The sequence below is a fragment of the Alligator mississippiensis genome, chromosome 2 (assembly GCF_030867095.1).
Source record: "Alligator mississippiensis isolate rAllMis1 chromosome 2, rAllMis1, whole genome shotgun sequence".
NCBI classification, from domain to species: Eukaryota; Metazoa; Chordata; order Crocodylia; family Alligatoridae; genus Alligator; species Alligator mississippiensis.
In genome coordinates, this window is record NC_081825.1 from 279,357,444 (window position 1) to 279,375,075 (window position 17,632).

Here is a 17,632-nt window from a genome sequence, read left to right on the forward strand (position 1 = left end):
ACCTGCATGGGGGTTCCCATGGCATGCAGATCTTGCCACTGTGCCTCGAGGTGGGGTTCAGCACCCAGGACTGTTGTCACACTGGATCAGACCCAGGAGTGGCAGGGGCCTGACCCTTCAGAACAATGGTCCCAGCAATGTCTGTAGATGTCAATCTACAGCTGTGCTGGGGCATATACCAGCAGAGCTGATCTTGCTCAGAAGACAACATCTGGTTTTACTCTTACGGACAGGATGGTGGTAAATAACGCCTGATTGATAGCACTAAAAACAAAGGCCAAAATTTTGAGCCAAGACAGAGAAGTGCATGACTCAGCTTGGGAAATTCTTTAAGCTCCTCTTTGATCTCACAACAGACTACACCCAGGATGGCATCTGGCACTCTAGAGACCACAGGCAGCCAGTGTAAAACAAAATATCTTTTTAGGGCTGCCAACCCTCCCAGGTTGGCCAGGAGTCTACTGGAATCAGCATTGATCTCTCGGTGACTATTGAAAGCAATCCGACATTGATATTGTGAATGGGTTGAACAGTACAATTAATGACATTGTATCATATTGGAAAAAAACGTCTCCCAGAATAGCTTCAGTCACAGTTGGCAACCCTGTATCTTTCTGGTGTCTGGTTCAGTGCATAATGGCTTAGGGATACAGGAGCACAAAGATGGACCCACTCCATCCTGAGATGTACAGTGTGTTGTATGGCAATGACCAGCAGTCATTCTGTTCAATTCTGCTCTGTTTTGATTTAGAGTAGGGGGGGGTTTAATTTAAAAAAATAAAATAAAAAAAAAAATCAGACGCTAGGGGGGCCATTTCAGAAAGATGTCATGGGTCTTGTCTGTCTATTCTTGGTTCTGAACCCCCGAGTATCATGTTACCCAAGTGCCTGTTATTCTGTGAAGGTGGAGAAACAGCCTGCTCCCAAGTGAAAACTAGCTCAGTAAGAGGTGATAGCTAGAAGGACTCCTGCTGAGTCCTATCATTAAAAGACCCAGTCATTTAATATTGGATTTCTGTTGGAAAAATACAAAAATGTTGCTGTGACTAACAAAGATTAGAGGAGATGGAAAATATTCTTTCCATTTTTGTAGTTTGCTTCCCAATGCAAAGAGCCATATATCCTGTTTCTTCTACCTCCCACCACCCCACCCCCTTATAAGCAGTAGCCCTGTGTTCTTTGCATTGATCCTTCGCACAGCAATACAGGAAAGAAAAACATTGACTTGTATAACTAGAGAAGTTTGTACAGAGACTCAGGGGAAAGTGCAGCCTTGCGTCCACTGTTAACTTAAGAAAAAACAACCACCCCCCACCCCAAAAAACCCCCCCACAACAACAAAAATCACTGACCAAATTATATGTTGATCGATCCCTGTTAAAATCATTCATTGTGCCCAAAATGCTAGTACAAATGAAACTGATATATTCAAGTCAAAAGGAGGGCTGGTTCTATATACCAGTTTGGGCCTAAATTATGAGGAAATCTTGATCAAGCTGGCTGTATAAAGCATTCAACTAAGTCATTTCAGCCTATGCATTAGCATTTCCTTTTATAGAAGGTACTCCCAAGGCCACAAATTGCTATTTTTCACTCACTTCGGTTCTAAGAATCCACGTGCCAGTCCCGCTCTTCCCCACTGAATTTCCTTTTTGGTTTCACTGAAGTGCTTTTACACTGTAAAGCCTGACAGAAAAAACAAATTGAGTGCATACATATCCCTGTGCTTATGAAGTTTGGGAGGATCCACAACACTGATGGAGTTTTGATGCATTTCTTAGTAAGCTGATTGTCATATTTAAGGCCTTACTCAGGCACAGCTCCTCAGAAACAGACAGTGCGGAGTTGCACCTTTTAGTATTAGGAGCCACTGCAAAGGAGTCCAAAAGCATGTACAGGCCTTGAGACAGGTGTGCAACAGTACAGTTAGCTTGACAGATGTTAAGGCCCAGCATAAGCTCTGGCCATGTCCCAGAGAGATCAGGAAATGAGTGGCAGTAAGCTGAATACTTCTTAGCTTACCCAGGCATGCAGGCTGCATTCTTCTGTGGGGCTGGAAGTCCTTTTCCCTAGTACAACAGGCTGCTGCATACGCTCAGGGGTGGAAAACCATGGATCCTGCCCTTTGCTCCCCAGGAGTAGGGACAGGGCAGACCCTGAATTGCAATGCTCAAAGGATGCGGTTCTACTTGGCCCTTATGAAAGCTGAGCAAGCATGGGCAAGATGTAGCAGATGCACAATGCCTGACAGGGAGCCTTTCTTTTGGCTTCCATGGGTACTGGATCAAGTCACAAAGACTGAAGCTTGATCCAAATCTGAACTTCCCCACCATTCAGATTTGCACCAAGACTCTTCCCATAAAAAAAATAACTTGGAGATCTTTTTATCTCTCTCTAGTCCTTGTGGTTCACAGAGTCTGGAAAGCCAATAAATTATTTGTATGAAAAATGTAAACATATCCGTACTTCACCTCTATGGCTGCCTCCAAATGAAATCCATTAGCTTTTAGAACAAGCACCCGTGGAAACTGTCCAACCACTGCAGCCTCCCAGGTGGATTCACAACTGCCTTTGCCTTGGGAGTTTTTCACATTACCATGTTTTTTTAACTTGTTTGTGCCCTCTAAAAGACTTGCTCTGTTCTACTGCGCAGATTGCATGAGGAGTAGCTTTTCTAGTGGCCTTCCCAGCAACAGATGGAGCAGACAGCACTGGAAGGAAGCATGATGAACACAGCCCTGTGTCCCCTGATAAAGGAGCCTGCCCCCACCCCCCTCCCTCCACAAAGGAGCCAGCAACAGTGAAAAGCTAACCTCATATTCTACAAAGAGACTTCCTGCCTTTGAAAAGTGTATGCAGCTTTGCCGTATGAGGCAGGAAGCAAGGGAAAAATGCATCCCCTGAAGGAAGAGGTTTCATGGCTTTCAGGGGAGCTCAGAGGCTGGTGCCGAGCATAGGCCATGTATAATTAGAAATCAACTTGCTGACTTAAATTCCCCAACTCTCAGCTCTGCCCATGATTGGAAGGAATCAAGACATGAGTAGAAAAGCTTCCTCATATCTAAACTTTTTCAGAAGCGCACAACAGGAGCCACTCAGCTGGTCTGTTCAAGCATGCCTTCGGCTGTGCAGTAGGCTACTGCTGAATTCTGCTCTCCAGCTCTTCTGTACAGCATTGGTAGCTATAAAACTTCATTTTGACCCTTTCTGAACAAACGCATTGCTGCCTTTTGTCATCGATGCAAAGAGCTAGTTTAAATGGCCAGAAACGCTCAGAGCAGATTCCAGCAAATCCAAGTTATGTTAGAAAAAGGACTGGTCTTTAGATCTCCTGAATTGACAGCAGACCTCATGTTTGGGGCTTTCAAGCTAAGATGATCAAAACTGGAGGACTAAAATCCAGTTTCTAATTCCCTACTGAGGCCCCCAAATAAGCAACTGGATTTTCAAAAATTTAGAGCATCTCTCAGCTCCCAATATCTCCCAATGAAGTATATGGAACCTTTGTAGCAAAACCCCCAGTTGTTTCTTCTTTTTTTTTTTTTTGTATTTATTTTAAAATGCATTCCCTCCCCTTCCCCAACCATTTCTGACCTCTTCTCTCCCTCTCTATTTCCTATAGATAAGTATAAGTGAGCTCAGACTTAAGACAAGCTTTAAACATTTTTATTTTGGTAGCAAGTTTTTGGTTTTGGATGTCCACTGTTTTATATTGTATTATTATTAGGTTTGTATCGATTCTTATTGTTGTATATTGTATTACTATCATTTTCATATGGATTTTTATTGCTTCATATGGATATTGTATGGTTTAGGCCTGTGTTTGTAAGTGAACCAAAGTCATGTCAAGTTTCCATTTTATATGTCAAGCCTCCATCTTCTGTCCTTTGCCTGGACATCCCATGTTGCAACTGTATGAGTCATGTACCCCTCCCACATAAATTGGTTCCTGGATGAATGAGAATGATTGAAATACAGGTAGCAGGCCTCTACTGAATGGCCTGTAACAACTGGGCCATCACCTCGCATTGATTCATCCAGGAACCACGGACCCCACCCAGGAACAGAGGCAAGACCAGCATTTGAAAGACAAAAGACCCTGCAAAACCAGCAACTCTCACCATTACAGACACCCAAAACTGCACATCCCTGCATGGAGCACACATGCTCAGTACGCCAGGGGCTGACCCTTGCCTGGGCATGCCTCCTGTCACTAGGGTCACACAAGGTCTGCCCCTATAAAAAGGGGCAGTGAAGACAGACCCAGTGGGATGCCCTCTCCATCTGGACTAGCACCATACCACACCACCTATCCACCCAGAGGCCCTGCCAGCAACAACATCTACTGGACAAGGACCCTTTTCCAGCCTGGATAGGTAGATATTACCTGCACACCTCCTCCTACAATTTGGACTCTCTCTCTCTCTCTCTCTCCTCCTGGACTTCAGTCCCTGTACCAAGCCTCTCTAAACCCTGCTGCCATAGTGCGTGTGTGTGCATGTGTGCGCGCAAGGGAACCAATCTGACATTGTGTCGCCATCTCCCCTGTTCAATAAAACCACTGTTACATGCAACCCCAAGTTGGATTATGTTTTACTGAATCCCAGTCCCTTCCCCATCTTAAATTCCAGCCTCATTTTCTCTCTCTCTCAGCTCCAGTCCAAGTCCCTACCCTCTCTGCTAGTTTCCCCATCTTCTCCCTATTCCATCTCCCCTTTTATGCCACCTCTCAGCCTGTCCTTGCTTTCCTGCTGTCCCTAGCACCTCTAAGCCTCCCTTGCTCCTACTGCTTTTCCCCTGTGAAATATACATGGCATTGTGTGCATGATATATGAATTAGTGATCTGTGTCTAACTTTTGGGGTGTATAGTGTATGTGCTTGAATTGGTGATAAGTATGCATGCGCCTAGGCTGGTTTGGATGTGTATGTGCCTGAGCTGGCAGTGTGTGTGTGTGTGTGTATGCACCTAATTGATTTGTGTGTGTTTTGTATATGTGCAATCGTATACCACGCCCTCCTGTCTAAACAGCACAATATTGAGATCCTGAGCATTGGCCTGACCCCTCAGGGCAACATCTTCTGGCTGCATGGTCTCCTGAAAAATAAGGTAACACAGGGCACATCTACACATGTCACTATGGCAATGTTGTTACTACACTGTCATTTAATACTTTCTTTTGGAAGTACTGAAAGATGGCACAGTAATAGCCTATACTGCACCATGTGCACTGCACATGTTTGTTTTTAGGCACTACGTCACTGTAATGACATGCTATAATGAGGTAGACATGCCCACAGGCTCCCAACAAAGACTTGGGTACAACGAGTCACCTGTTTATAAAAATCAGTGCCTTGAGTATTAGTAAGTATGGACTTAACAGCTTTAAAAGAGAACATTTTCCTTCAAATTAGTTTTAGTGTATGGAAGCAATCTGAACAAGTACACCTTCTTCTTATCTCCCTAATTACTATTGCTAGGACAAGTGAGCTACTTTCATGAAGCAGCAGCCAGCCTGAAGCCAATGAATCCACTCCTCCTATTTCAGAAGCCTTAATAAGTGATATAACCCTCCTGCAACATAAAGAAAGTGAAGGGAGACCAAGATGGTCCTATACTCAGTACCTTTCCTTTGTATGAGGGTTGTTCTAGACCTTAGGAACAGGTTGGACAAGCACTTGTCTAGGATGATTTAGATAGAGGTGATCCTGCCTTGAGTAGGGGGTTCAATTACATGACCTTTTGGGGTCCCTTCCAGTCTTACTTTTCTATGACTCTGACTCCTAGTGGATACAGAGAATGTACACAGCCAGATCCCATGTGGGGAGAAACAGGCCTTTGCAGTTGGATATGAGATTTAGCATTACAGTGGAGTCACATCATACGCGCATTTAACTTACACGAATTCAACTATATGCGCTCGGCAAAAGAGAGAGAAAAATAACAGTTTAAATAGTGTGGGCGATTCCGCCTGCCATTCTGGTTCACTTCCAGGTCCTCCAGGGAGCACGCTGAGGGCCCCCCCGCTCAGCAATCAGATCAGCCATGGGAGGACCCCAAGTGCCCCCCAGACCCAGGAGGCACCAGGTCGCCAAGCTGGGACCGGGTAATTTTGACTGTACACGATTTTCACCTTACGCGCTGACTTTAGAACCGAACTCCCGCGTAAGATGCAACTCCACTGTATTAAATTCAGACTCAGACACTGCCAGAGCATGGTAACTTCTGAATCAGGATTCAAAATGCATTCGGTCTTACCTTCCTTTTGTTCTAAGGAGCATGGCTCCCTCTTCATTCATAGTTAGGGATACTGATGTTTAATACCTTTGGCTTAGCTCTTTAATGCCTCTTGGAATACTCTCCCATTTATTGTATATAGTAGTAGCACCATAATAACTCCACAAGCCTGGGGTAAAGGGACTGTGAACCCTGCTGTTGTGCTACCACAGTTTATTAATATGATAGAACTGAATGGGCCAGAGCGAAGGTACTGTAGTTGGAAGAACTGAACAATTCAGGCATTGTTTTATTGAGGGAGTTTAGGGCATGGACTGCCTCTGCTGTGCATCACCCCAAAGCCAACAGTATCCAGGAATTTATGAGTATTAAATATAATCCATTAATAAATTAATAGAAGTAGATCAGCATCAAATTTCAAGAGCTACCTTGATACATGGTTTATAGGGCTGTGCAAAGCTTCAGTCCCCAATTCAATTCAGCGGAGATTTGGCCTGATTCGGCGGCCAAATCTCTGAATTGAATCAGAGGACCCTTTAATCTCTCCAAATTGAATCAGAGAGATTCGGAAACATTCGGACATAGACACAACTTTAAATGTTTTTTCTACATACCTCTAGGTAGCAGGGACTCACGAGTGCTGTGATGCTGGGGCACATGGAGCATCCCACAGAAGTGCAGGGGGCTCCCCAGCATGCTCGCCAGCATACCTGGAATTGGACCAGAAGCATTTCCAGTTCACTTCCAGGTCTGCCGGGGAGTGCGCAGGGGGGACCCCCGCACCCCACTGGCTTGCTGACTGGTGCCTCCTGAGTCAGGGAGCACCCAGGGTCCCCCTGTGGCTGATTGCTGAGCTGGGGAGGCATGGGGGGGGCCCTCCAGCACGCCCCCTGACAGACCCAAAAGTGTTCGCCTCTGCACTCCTGTGGGACGTTCCATGTGCTTCAGCATTGCAGCAATCATGAGCCGTGCCTGGTACCTCGAGGTACATAGAAAAACCTTTTAAAAGCTGTGCCTGTGTCCAAATCGCTGATTCAAAGAATCAGCGTCGAATCTTCAGATTCAGATTCAGCTGAATCGAATCAGGGACAGTGATCCACTTCAACAAATCTGTTGATTTGGGCCAAAATCCAAATCACTGTTCCTGATTTGGGCCAAATCCAAATCAAACAGGGCCCCCTTCGAACACCCCTAGCAGTTTACAAATCTGATCAGTTCCAAGCACATGCACAAGTGGTGTTTTTTGGCCTTTAGCACAGATAATGAAGCTGCAATAGTGAGTAAAAGCAGCAATGAATTAAGTACTCCAGGGGTTGAATAGTGTCAGTTATCACCTCTGGGACTCATTGGTCACTGAAAAAAATAAGAAGGAACATACAAAGAATCCTCAGTGTATGTGAGAAGATTTCTAAAATACAGGTTTGTATTTAGAGAAAGAAAAATATCCTTCGTTCCTGATGGGAAGATGTTCATTTACAACATAGAAACATACATTTCATACCTCTCTTATAAAAAGATGCGAGTTACTGTAATTCTGGCCTTACATCCCAACTATTTCAGACAAGAGAGGTTTTGGGGCAGCATATCAGTTCTGATCAGCCCAACATCTGCAAAGGAAAAAAAGGAAGGGAAGTGGAGATGGGGCAGGGGATGCAGATAGAAGCAACAGCAAAACTGAAGAGTTTTTGTTTCCATAGGATAACAAAAAAGCTGTGAAATTTCCCTTGCTATAAAAGAGGCACTGGGCATTAGAGTGGGAATAATTAAATGTTATGAGTACTTTTTTGGAGAAAAAGAAAACAGTTCCTTTTTTATAGTGAAGAGAACTCCTCTGCTTTTCATCATGTTCTGGAAGCAAACCCTGCAGTTTGTATTTCTGTCTTCTACACACTTATGGAATTACAAGTTGCTAGCAGAGCAGAGAGGTATTGCATGCTGCTAGCAAGAAAAGCATGGGATATAGGGGCCGTGGCTATTTACGCCCCTTCAAGAAGATGATCTGGCGCAAGAAGTCCAAAGGCAAGTATTGTATCTCTTGCATCCAGCAGAGTTCATGTAATGGCATCCGTGAATTGACCTTGTCTGTGCATTAATTTGAAAAAAGATCTCTAATAAAAAAGCTTTTACTAGCTCTGCTGGCATTCTTTATGGGATGGGGAGTCTGGGGCAGCAGCCCTGGGCACTGACTTGGCGTGGGGGACCAAATAAATTAGGAGCTGCCTTCACAGGCACACAGTCTTGCCGGCAGTACAGCAACAGGTGGAAGTTGCCACTGTCATCATGCATTCTGTTGCCTTCATTGTACCTCTGCTGATAGGTATATAGGCCTCCTGCTCAAACAAGTGTCTTTCAGCAACTGGCAGAAGTTTTTAAATAAATCCTCACTACAGGCCTTGAGCAAAACACACTAGAGTATGACACTCTCACATGATCACCACTAAAAGTAAAGCCAAAATCACAAGTAAAATCACAGTGTTTTGACTCTTACCCTGAGATGACCTTGCCATTGTCCCCAGACAACTTTATGGAAACTGAATGAGAAGCATTTTTAAATAATGCAACATCCCTATTTGTGAATGGGAAAATCATACCAAAGATGGCAGACTATTTTTAGAAAATCAAAGTTGTTGATATAGGTTGATTGTTTGAGAGAAAAAATACTAAGACAAGTTCACATGAACGGATTATATTCAAATCATACCAGAAATTACTGATAAAGAAATAGCCAAAATGTTTTTCTGGCAGTCAGATTCAGACCAGGAGATATGAAAGGGAAGTCATTAGTGCCCATTGTCTAGTAGATATTAGTTAATAATATAGACCAGTTCTGATATAAGCCACTAAACCCTAACCAAAATATTGTAGAAATGAATGAATGAATGAATTTTGGTGAGGATTCTGTCAGAAACCAGAGTCCCAGACATAGTGAAACACCAAGGTATGTGAAAAAAAGATTTAATGCAGATGGGTATAGCCTTTTTGCCAAGCGTACTCGGCACCATAAAGGGACAGAATCAGTTCTTTAGGATGTTCTTCTGAAAACTAAGGCAAAGTACAAATGTTCAAGAAGCCCATGGTGGAAGTGCTCCAACTATGAGCTTTACTCTAAGCACCCCAGTTTAGGTCAGGAGGAAGCAGAACACACCTTAGCTCTTATGGAGTGGTGATTGGGGGGGGGGGGGGGGTTCAGAGCCTGCCTGCACAGCCTGAGCCCAGCAGGTTGGGGGTGCATCTTGCATGTCTCCCAGTATGCCCTACAGGCTCCCTGGGTTGCCAAAGTCTCCTGAGCAGAGTTGAACGGCTGAGCCCTCTCTGATTGGCTGGCACAAACATCACAGCTGCCCACCTGGACCTAATGCAGCAGCAGTTCATCATGGCCATAAGCAATGGCTGGCTGTCCCATGATGCCCACCCTGCACAAGCTGTGCTGACCATGTGTGCGTACGTACCTACATGTATTCTCCCCCCTCCTTGCCGCCCGCCTGCAATATTGGCAGCTCCAGCCCCACACCTTGGCAGACTGTCCAGATCCACAAAGCCCTGACCAAGTAGCTCATCACCCACATGAACTGGGAGCCCTCCCCAGATAAGTAGGGCTGGAGAGCTTTGAGGACCCATGGCCTGGCACTGGGCTATGAGTCTCCTGCCATGGGCTCCTCTGGCCCTGCATCATGGGCACTGCTGTTACAATCCACACCATCCCTCTTCTCACCTACCTTCCCCAACTGTACAACCCCCCCCCACCACCAGGGGCATGCACAAGGAAGAGACATGCCTTGTTTTAGAAAAATGTTGAAGCTGCCAAACTTTAGTGTATTTATTAACAAAAACTGTGCAATACTGCCTGCTCCAGAACTCAGAACATTCTTCTCAGTTAACATTGAGACAGTGGGAACAGACCCTGCTGAGCAGGGCGGTTATGATGGTAAGTGTGGGGGTGGGGTGGGCAGCCATGGGGTCTCAAACAAAACCCTGGGGTGGCTGCATGCAAATCTGCTACCCCTTGGTTAATTAAATATTGCAACTGCCAAACTCTGTGTGCATAATAAAGAAAAACTGTGGAGTGTTACCCTCTCTGGAACTTGGACCACAATCTAGGGGGCTGCATATCTTCACAGAGGCTGTGCAGATCCCACACAGTGGCCTGGCCTGATGAGCTGGTGGGCCATCCTCCCTCCCCTATTCTGAGCACTCCCACACCCTTCCAGGACTGGCTTGGAACCTCTTTCGGGCCCTACATGTATGCCAGAGACTGGCAGCATCTGGGGGTAGTGAGCTGGCCCTGGAAGGTGGGTGGGGTTGATGCGTCTCCTCCTGCACGGCTGCTCCCTGTAGCGGGTTCCACTGGATGTTTTCCTGGCTCCTTGGACCATGAATCAGTGGCTCCCATACACTCTCTCTCCTGTTCCTATTCCTTGCCAAGGCTGGAGCACCACCTGAATGGGGCGCTACAATGCTCCATGGGTTGCTGGCAGAATACCACCTACCATGAGTTGCAATGGGATATGGTACAGACATTCGTTGCAGAACTCTAAGCTACAGTGCTGAAGTCTGAGACCACATCCATCCAGGGTTATCTTAGAGTGGGATCCACCATTTTTGCCATGCTCTATGTGCCTTGACCATCTGTTTGATTATGGCTGTAGACTGCTTTCTGCATACCTACCACACAATAAGTGTAACTTCTGTACCTGGCCTCAAACACCAGTAGCTCTACCCCTTATTTAGAAAATTAAACATCTCCTGTGGTCAACCCTGATAGAAAATACTTCCCCACTCACAAGCACTGAGTCCAGGGTTCCAAAAGTCATGGGAATCCTCAGGAGAGGGGAGAGAACTGAACATCTGGGGGCAAAAAAGTCAGAAATTATTCAAAGATCTCTATTAAATAAGATAGCCGCTCTTACCCTGAGGATGCCTTGCTAAGCTACCCTCCCTCCTGATCATGACTAGCTAATATGAGGCAGTGCCTTTTAGCATTATTTACCAACTCTCCTCCACAGCAGCCAACATGCAGGTTGTTGTCCAGCATTAGCAAAACTCCAACACTCGGGCACATCCCTCTGCAGGCACTGCGAGAAGTACTGTCTGGGCTGCTCAGAGTTCTGCCCAGGTAAAGTGATTATAGCTTTGATTGATTTCTGGGAAGAGAAGCAAGTGTGTGCAGTTTCAGGACAGTTACCTGAGCTCCATACCAAGCTTCTGAAGAATCAGTGTTAGCATAATCCTTACTACAATAATTCATCCCAAGGGACTACAAAACCTTATTCCACAAACAGTGTCCAGGCTGCACTACACAACATTCTTATCTTATCTCAATTAGCTTTCTTAACCCCCATGTCCATATGGGTTTACTACTTTGTTTTTCTTTTCAATCTACCTTTTGCTTCTTTTCTCCTCCACCCCATAGTATTTAAATCACTTTATTTGAACACCTGCTCCTTGCAAGTCCTTTCATTGCATCTGATGAAGAGAGCTGTTGCTTAAGAAAAAGTGATGCATCTCCAAATTAGTTAGTCTCTAAGATATGACTCTGCCCTGCCTTCTACACAACCTTGCCAAGCTGTCATTGTGAGTAAGGTGACCTCTCCAGCCAAGTACATACAGTGTAAGTCATGTGTCCTTTAGTTTTTCAGCAGGAATAAAGGAGTTTCATCTCTTAAAATTTATCACAATTGTCATCAATTAATTCACTTAAGTATGATCAAAATGTCAAAAAGATCATGTAAAAGACAGAATGGGCCAGGCCTCATTTGCATTGCCTTTCTCCTTGTTCCCCAATGGACACTAGCAGAAAGTTCTCTCTGAGCTGGACTTTCTGCCATGCTACAACTACTAAACAGCTCTGGGCTATTCTTCCTAGTCATCAATGTGATGCAATAGTAAATTCCCCAATCTTTAGGGCAACTGGCTGGTCTGGGTTTCCTGATCCTTTTCAAATAAAGATACCCCACTGTTTGCAAGAGAAATTGCAAGCATTCCTCGTGATTAATTGAGTAGAGCACACTATGGTCTGCTGCATGACTTATCATGCCTTCACACAGCAAATGGATTGCTGGAGGCCCCTGTGCAAACACTTAAAAGGATATTAAAAAATAAAGGCAGAATTATGCTAAATTGAACTGCAAATTAGAGATCTCACCCCCACCCAACGACAGAGGAAAACCCTCTGGAGCTAGTTCTAAACCATCTCTTAAAAATTAAATTTCACTCACTCAAAAGAAACTTAACGGAAAGCTGAATGAAAAACAGAGTTAAGGACTCTGAAAGTGTGGACCCCAGTAATGCATGCTCAGAGCAGAAGGTATCAGTATAGCACCACAAGGTGTAGAAGCAGGAGAAATGGTATCATCAGAAAAGGTATTAGTCCAATGACTTACCTGGTAAAGTCAAAGAAAAATAATACTGAAACACACCAAGCAGCTATTATTTCTAAAAGGGTTTCCAAAACAAAAAGTTACTGAAGTTGAAATCTCAAGATAGAAAATGAATTTACCAGAAAATAAACAAACTGAAAAAAAAATTATTTTATCAGACAGAAGAATTTAGTAATAATATTATGTTAGACAATGAATGTAATATAGAAAAGAACCAGAGAAGAGGTGCCAAGCATCTACCCTAGGATGTTCTTTGGATCTAATGTAATAATTCTTACAAGAATTAAACAAATAGCACAAAACTGTACATTTTCTTTATTTTTTTAATTACAGGCAAATATCTTAGTGTATATAATTGTAAAGAGATGCTCTTACATCTTCTCTGCACTGTATCTTTAAAATAGAAAGGCACTCTGTAGTGATGGTTGTCGATTTGTGCTTTAGTTGCGTCTTTCATGGAGACTTTATATTTGTTCTTTGTTGTTTTTCATGATCTGGACTAAAAATCACCTGAGGATAAAAATACCTGTTCTGCTCTTTGGGTGAAATCCTTCCCTGTGCACAGGGTTAACACACAGCCTCATGAACTATTAAAGCCCATTTGAGCCTGTAGGTGGTAGCTAGACCTTGTGGAAGTTCTTTGCACTGGGAATTCCCCTCTTGGTGCAGGGGAACACAGTCTACAGCAAACAAAGTCCTGACAATACTGCTGAAGGAAATAAGTCTCCCTGAGTCTCTTGCACACTCTGTGAACATACCGGTAACAGTTTTATTGTCATAAAGTATTTGCGGTAACAGAGGAGGTATTTAGTTCACTTGTACCAAGGTTACCAAGAAGCTGAGCTTCCACAACCCCCACTGAAGCTAACAAGTGTAGAAACCATTTAGCACCCCAGAGGATCCAGCCCAAAGTTGTGCATCTGCAAGCGTGCATTTTAGGTGCCTACTATGTCAGGCTTATATTTCAGCTTCATTTGTATTATATGCAAGTCTTAGTTAAACACCATTAACCTCACTGGAAGCAGCTGCCAAACTTGCTCATGGAGGAGATCAGAGGAAGGAAAAACCCAGGAATCTGAAGTCATCAGCAGTGGGATGAGCTTATTCTATTCAGGGCTGAGCAGTCAAACAGAAGTTGGAATCATTTGTACAATAGGAGCCTGGCTGTTCACTGAGTCTCTCTGACTTTTACCGGTTTGGAGGTGCATTTCCCAGAAAGGTATGTGCTTCTGCTTCTTTTTAAAGATTTAAATATTTGATTATTTAAATTCAGCACAGTTTTTCTGCCTCAATCACATTTCTGAATTTTTTAATATGCTCCTGTTTCACTTAAAAGGAGACTGTGCTCCTTGAGGGATACAGAAAAAAAAAACCTACTTGTTGCTGTTGTTTCAAAGTTTGTTTTAGTGCTAGCTATAGCAGTTCAGAAGCAGGTTTTGTTTTTTTTAACCAGCGAATGAGATTTTCAGCTCAGAATATCCCTCCCAAGAGTAGACAATGTGCCACTGGCAAAATAAGTGACCATCCACCAAATGGTGTTTCAAAGGGCAGCAAATGGGATTATCCAGGGCAGTCATTTGTACAAGCAGCATGTACAGTTCTGCCACAAATACAAAGGAGGTTCAGGCAGTAAACTATGTTCAGCAAGAAATAGCCTGGAGAGTGAACTCTCTCCACTGCCCTCCACTGTGTGTCTAAGCATGTCCTGTTTTCTCTGAAATCATTGGTTTGATTGTAAGCTTTATGGGGCAGGGGCCATGTGTTTGTGCAGGCACATATGTATTAGACTGCTGAGCTTTATTCTGTGGGCTAAAGGTAAATGTGAAAATGGAAAGTGTGTGCCATGTACAACAAAATTCACAAGTTTATCTTGAAATACCATGATCAATGTTCATGTTACTTTCATATTTCTGGTTTGATATAGTCAAAAAAGTAGTTTCAGTCAGCTCTATCCTCCAGGCATTCATTGTTTTTGAAAATGCCATCCTGACTGCCCTTTTTGACTTGTCTATCCTTTCATTTACAGTTTGGCCAAGACTACAGCTGCTAGCAGGCCAAGCAGCCTCTGAGCTGTGGAGGACCCCAGTCCTTCCCTCCATGGCAGCAACACCCCCCCCCCCCCCCCCAGGGCCACCTGGGCAGGCTGCCAGCAGACAGGGTGCTGCCCCAGCTCCAAGGCAGAACCCAGCCAAATCCAACTATTTCCCAAGCCTGTCCGGGGAGCAGCACCCAAGTCTCCAGGCTCAGGGAACAGTTAGATCAGGCTGGGTGCTGCCTCTGAACTGAGATAGCACCTGGCTGGCTAGCAGCCCGCCCCGGTGGCCCCCAAGGGTGCTGCTGCTGTGGAGGGAAGGACTGAGGCCCTCTGCAGCTCAGAGGCCACTCAACCCACTGGCAGCTCATCCCCCCCCCCCCCCAGGTGCAGGCAGGCTTCAAAAAAAGGTCAAAAGGATCAGACCCCTCATCATAACAGTGACTGAAACCCCTAAATTGAAATGGTGGGTTTCAATTAAAAACCCACTGCTTCAATTTAGGAGGCACAAAATGCAACCCTAAGGATTAAACCCCCATCACATATACAAACACCCAAAATGGCCACCTGATGCAACTTAGTTCACCCAAGGTGCAGATCTTACACTCAGACCTCGTCTCAGTGATCACAAATCAATCTAGACTCTTAACTGTACAGAAGTTCCTCAGACACAGACCAGCCTAAAAATTGCAGAACCCGATCTAAGATGAACCTGGATCATTATAGTATCAGATTTACTCAATTTAGGTTAGACCAGGGCATGAAATTTCTGTACAGTTACCTACGCAGCCCCAGGACTGGGAAAGCCCAGCCACTGGCTGCATGCCCCAGGGCTGCACTTTTCACACCTAACCCCCTGGCACAGGGCTATTCTTAGCACCCTAACACCTGCCCCCCCACTCCTCACCCCTCAGCAAGTATCATATGGGGAGAGGCAGAAGGGATGGGCCTTTAGGTTCACCAAGTAGGGGTCGGGGCTAAGAATAGCCCCCCAGTCACTCCAAGCCCTCCGAGAGACCATGCAGCCCGCCTGATCCTGCCAGACCCTCCTGGATGCTAGCACCTCTCCATGAACACTGCCTGCCCCCCCACCCCCATTCCCCTGTGGATCCTGCCTGCATCCCCATCGTCACCAATCACTCCCACAGATGCAGCCTGCCCACTCCCCGCCACATGCCCCAACCTCCCTCCCACTACCCCCTATCCCAACTTACCTTAGATTGGGTAGCCATTTTGAACCCAACCTAACCTCCCTCTAACCCCCCTCCACACACCCCCAAATGTCTGTATTTAGCCAGTGGGTAACTAATTAAAAACAACGCTTATAAAAAGGCAGGCTGGGTCTTTTTGTGATGGAAAATATAGCTTAAAATCCTTACAATTTTCCATCTTTGAGAAACCTTTGCAAACAGATTTTTACTTAGCTACCTCCTGACAGATGTAGCTAGATAAATATCACTGGCCCCTCTCAATGGAATGGGCACAGAAAACTAAATTCAGCCTAAGTTTATCATGTGCTGTAGGCAACAGAAGTTGTGGTACCCTTTGATCTGGGCACAGGGATATACAAATAATTTACCACAGGATAAAAGGAGGCAGGGATGGATTACACATCGGCTGCTCCTTGGTAAACCCACGTGCACACTCACACACATTGGGGAGTGGAAGCCAAAACCTCACAGCTTAGTCCTCAAGGCAAGGAGAGGAAGCTACTGCAGCACAGAAGTTGGCAGAGGAAGAAATGACTCTTGGACTTGGTGTTGGCAAATATTTTTTTTGTCTCCCCTCCCCACTACTGGCCAGCCATGCGGCTCCCACAGAGAGCTGCCCTGTGGTGCCTCCGAGTACACCTCTTGACACCAGCTGAGCTGCAGCCATTTACAAAACACAATCAAGATTTGGCACTGGCTCTGTTTACTAGAAATAGCTCATGAAAAAGCCTCCGTTTGCTCACAGTTAGTGTAACACAATGCTTCTGCCAGCTTGTCTCAGCCCTGGTTTCCAGAAATGCCACCCCCAGATTGCAGAATTTGCACAGGCTTTTTTAACATCAACAAAGCAGCAGCAGAAGTGCTATGCTGCTGCGAGAAAAGTCTGGATAATACGTTTCAGGAATATGCGCTGTGGGACCATCACTAATTATCACCACAGGTACACTTTATTGTGGGACAAGGAAGGAATACAATACAGCTTGGAAAGGACTTGCCTCAGCTAAACCTCTCAGACTAGGTGCAGGAATAAAATCTCAGACTAGATGCAGGAATTATTGAGTGAAATATAATCACCTGTGTGACTGATGCAAGATTGCAGATGAGAAGATCTTATCTTCAGATCTCGGGGTTTTGGAGGGAGAAGCTCATGTTTTTAGCACTGAAGGTTTTCGATTCAAATCTGTATGGTGGCCACCCCCTGATCCTCCCAGGAGGCTTTTTCATCCCTTTCCATTCTGGGGGACACTGAATTGCACAGGCTCCCTTCATCCTTGTTATGTCCTGACAGGTTTGATCCTTGCTACCTTCTGCTTTCTCCTGTTAAGGGAAACATTGAACTCCTTCTGGGGGGAAACAACGCACAGGGCCAAAGAAGGAAAATGACAGAGAAATGCCCTCTCTGTGGAAAAAAATGCAACAGTGACACATTTTTTTGTCATCTAGACAAAAGATTAATTATACGGTCATTTGCCTGGTCACACAATCATTACTGTAGAGGAGTCAGAAGGGCACATATCTGCCTCCTGTGTTCAAGCAATCCTGTGAAGTGCCAATAGCTTCTCTACTGCTTTTTTTCTGCTTGGTAAAAAAAGATCATCATAAAATTCTGATGTCTTTATCTATTAAGATCATGACTATTTTGTGCCTTTATGTCCTAGCCCTTATTTGGGAATGATTTTTTATATTCTGAATAAGTCAGAACATCCAGCTCATACATCACGAAGAATTTACTCTCTCTTTGCTTGTCCCCATCTGCTGACTGATAGACAAACAGAA

At 44.8% G+C, this 17,632-nt stretch overlaps 1 protein-coding gene across 1 annotated transcript in view; it reads left to right on the top strand.

Moving 5' to 3' along the window:
• The first annotated feature begins 13,694 nt into the window (after positions 1 to 13,694).
• Positions 13,695 to 17,632, top strand: part of BDKRB2 (bradykinin receptor B2) — a 47,269-nt gene continuing 43,331 nt past the window's right edge. Inside the window, exon 1 of the mRNA XM_006275836.4 lies at positions 13,695 to 13,832. The gene's annotated coding sequence lies outside the window, so the exon portion shown is untranslated. The remainder of the gene's footprint in view (positions 13,833 to 17,632) is intronic.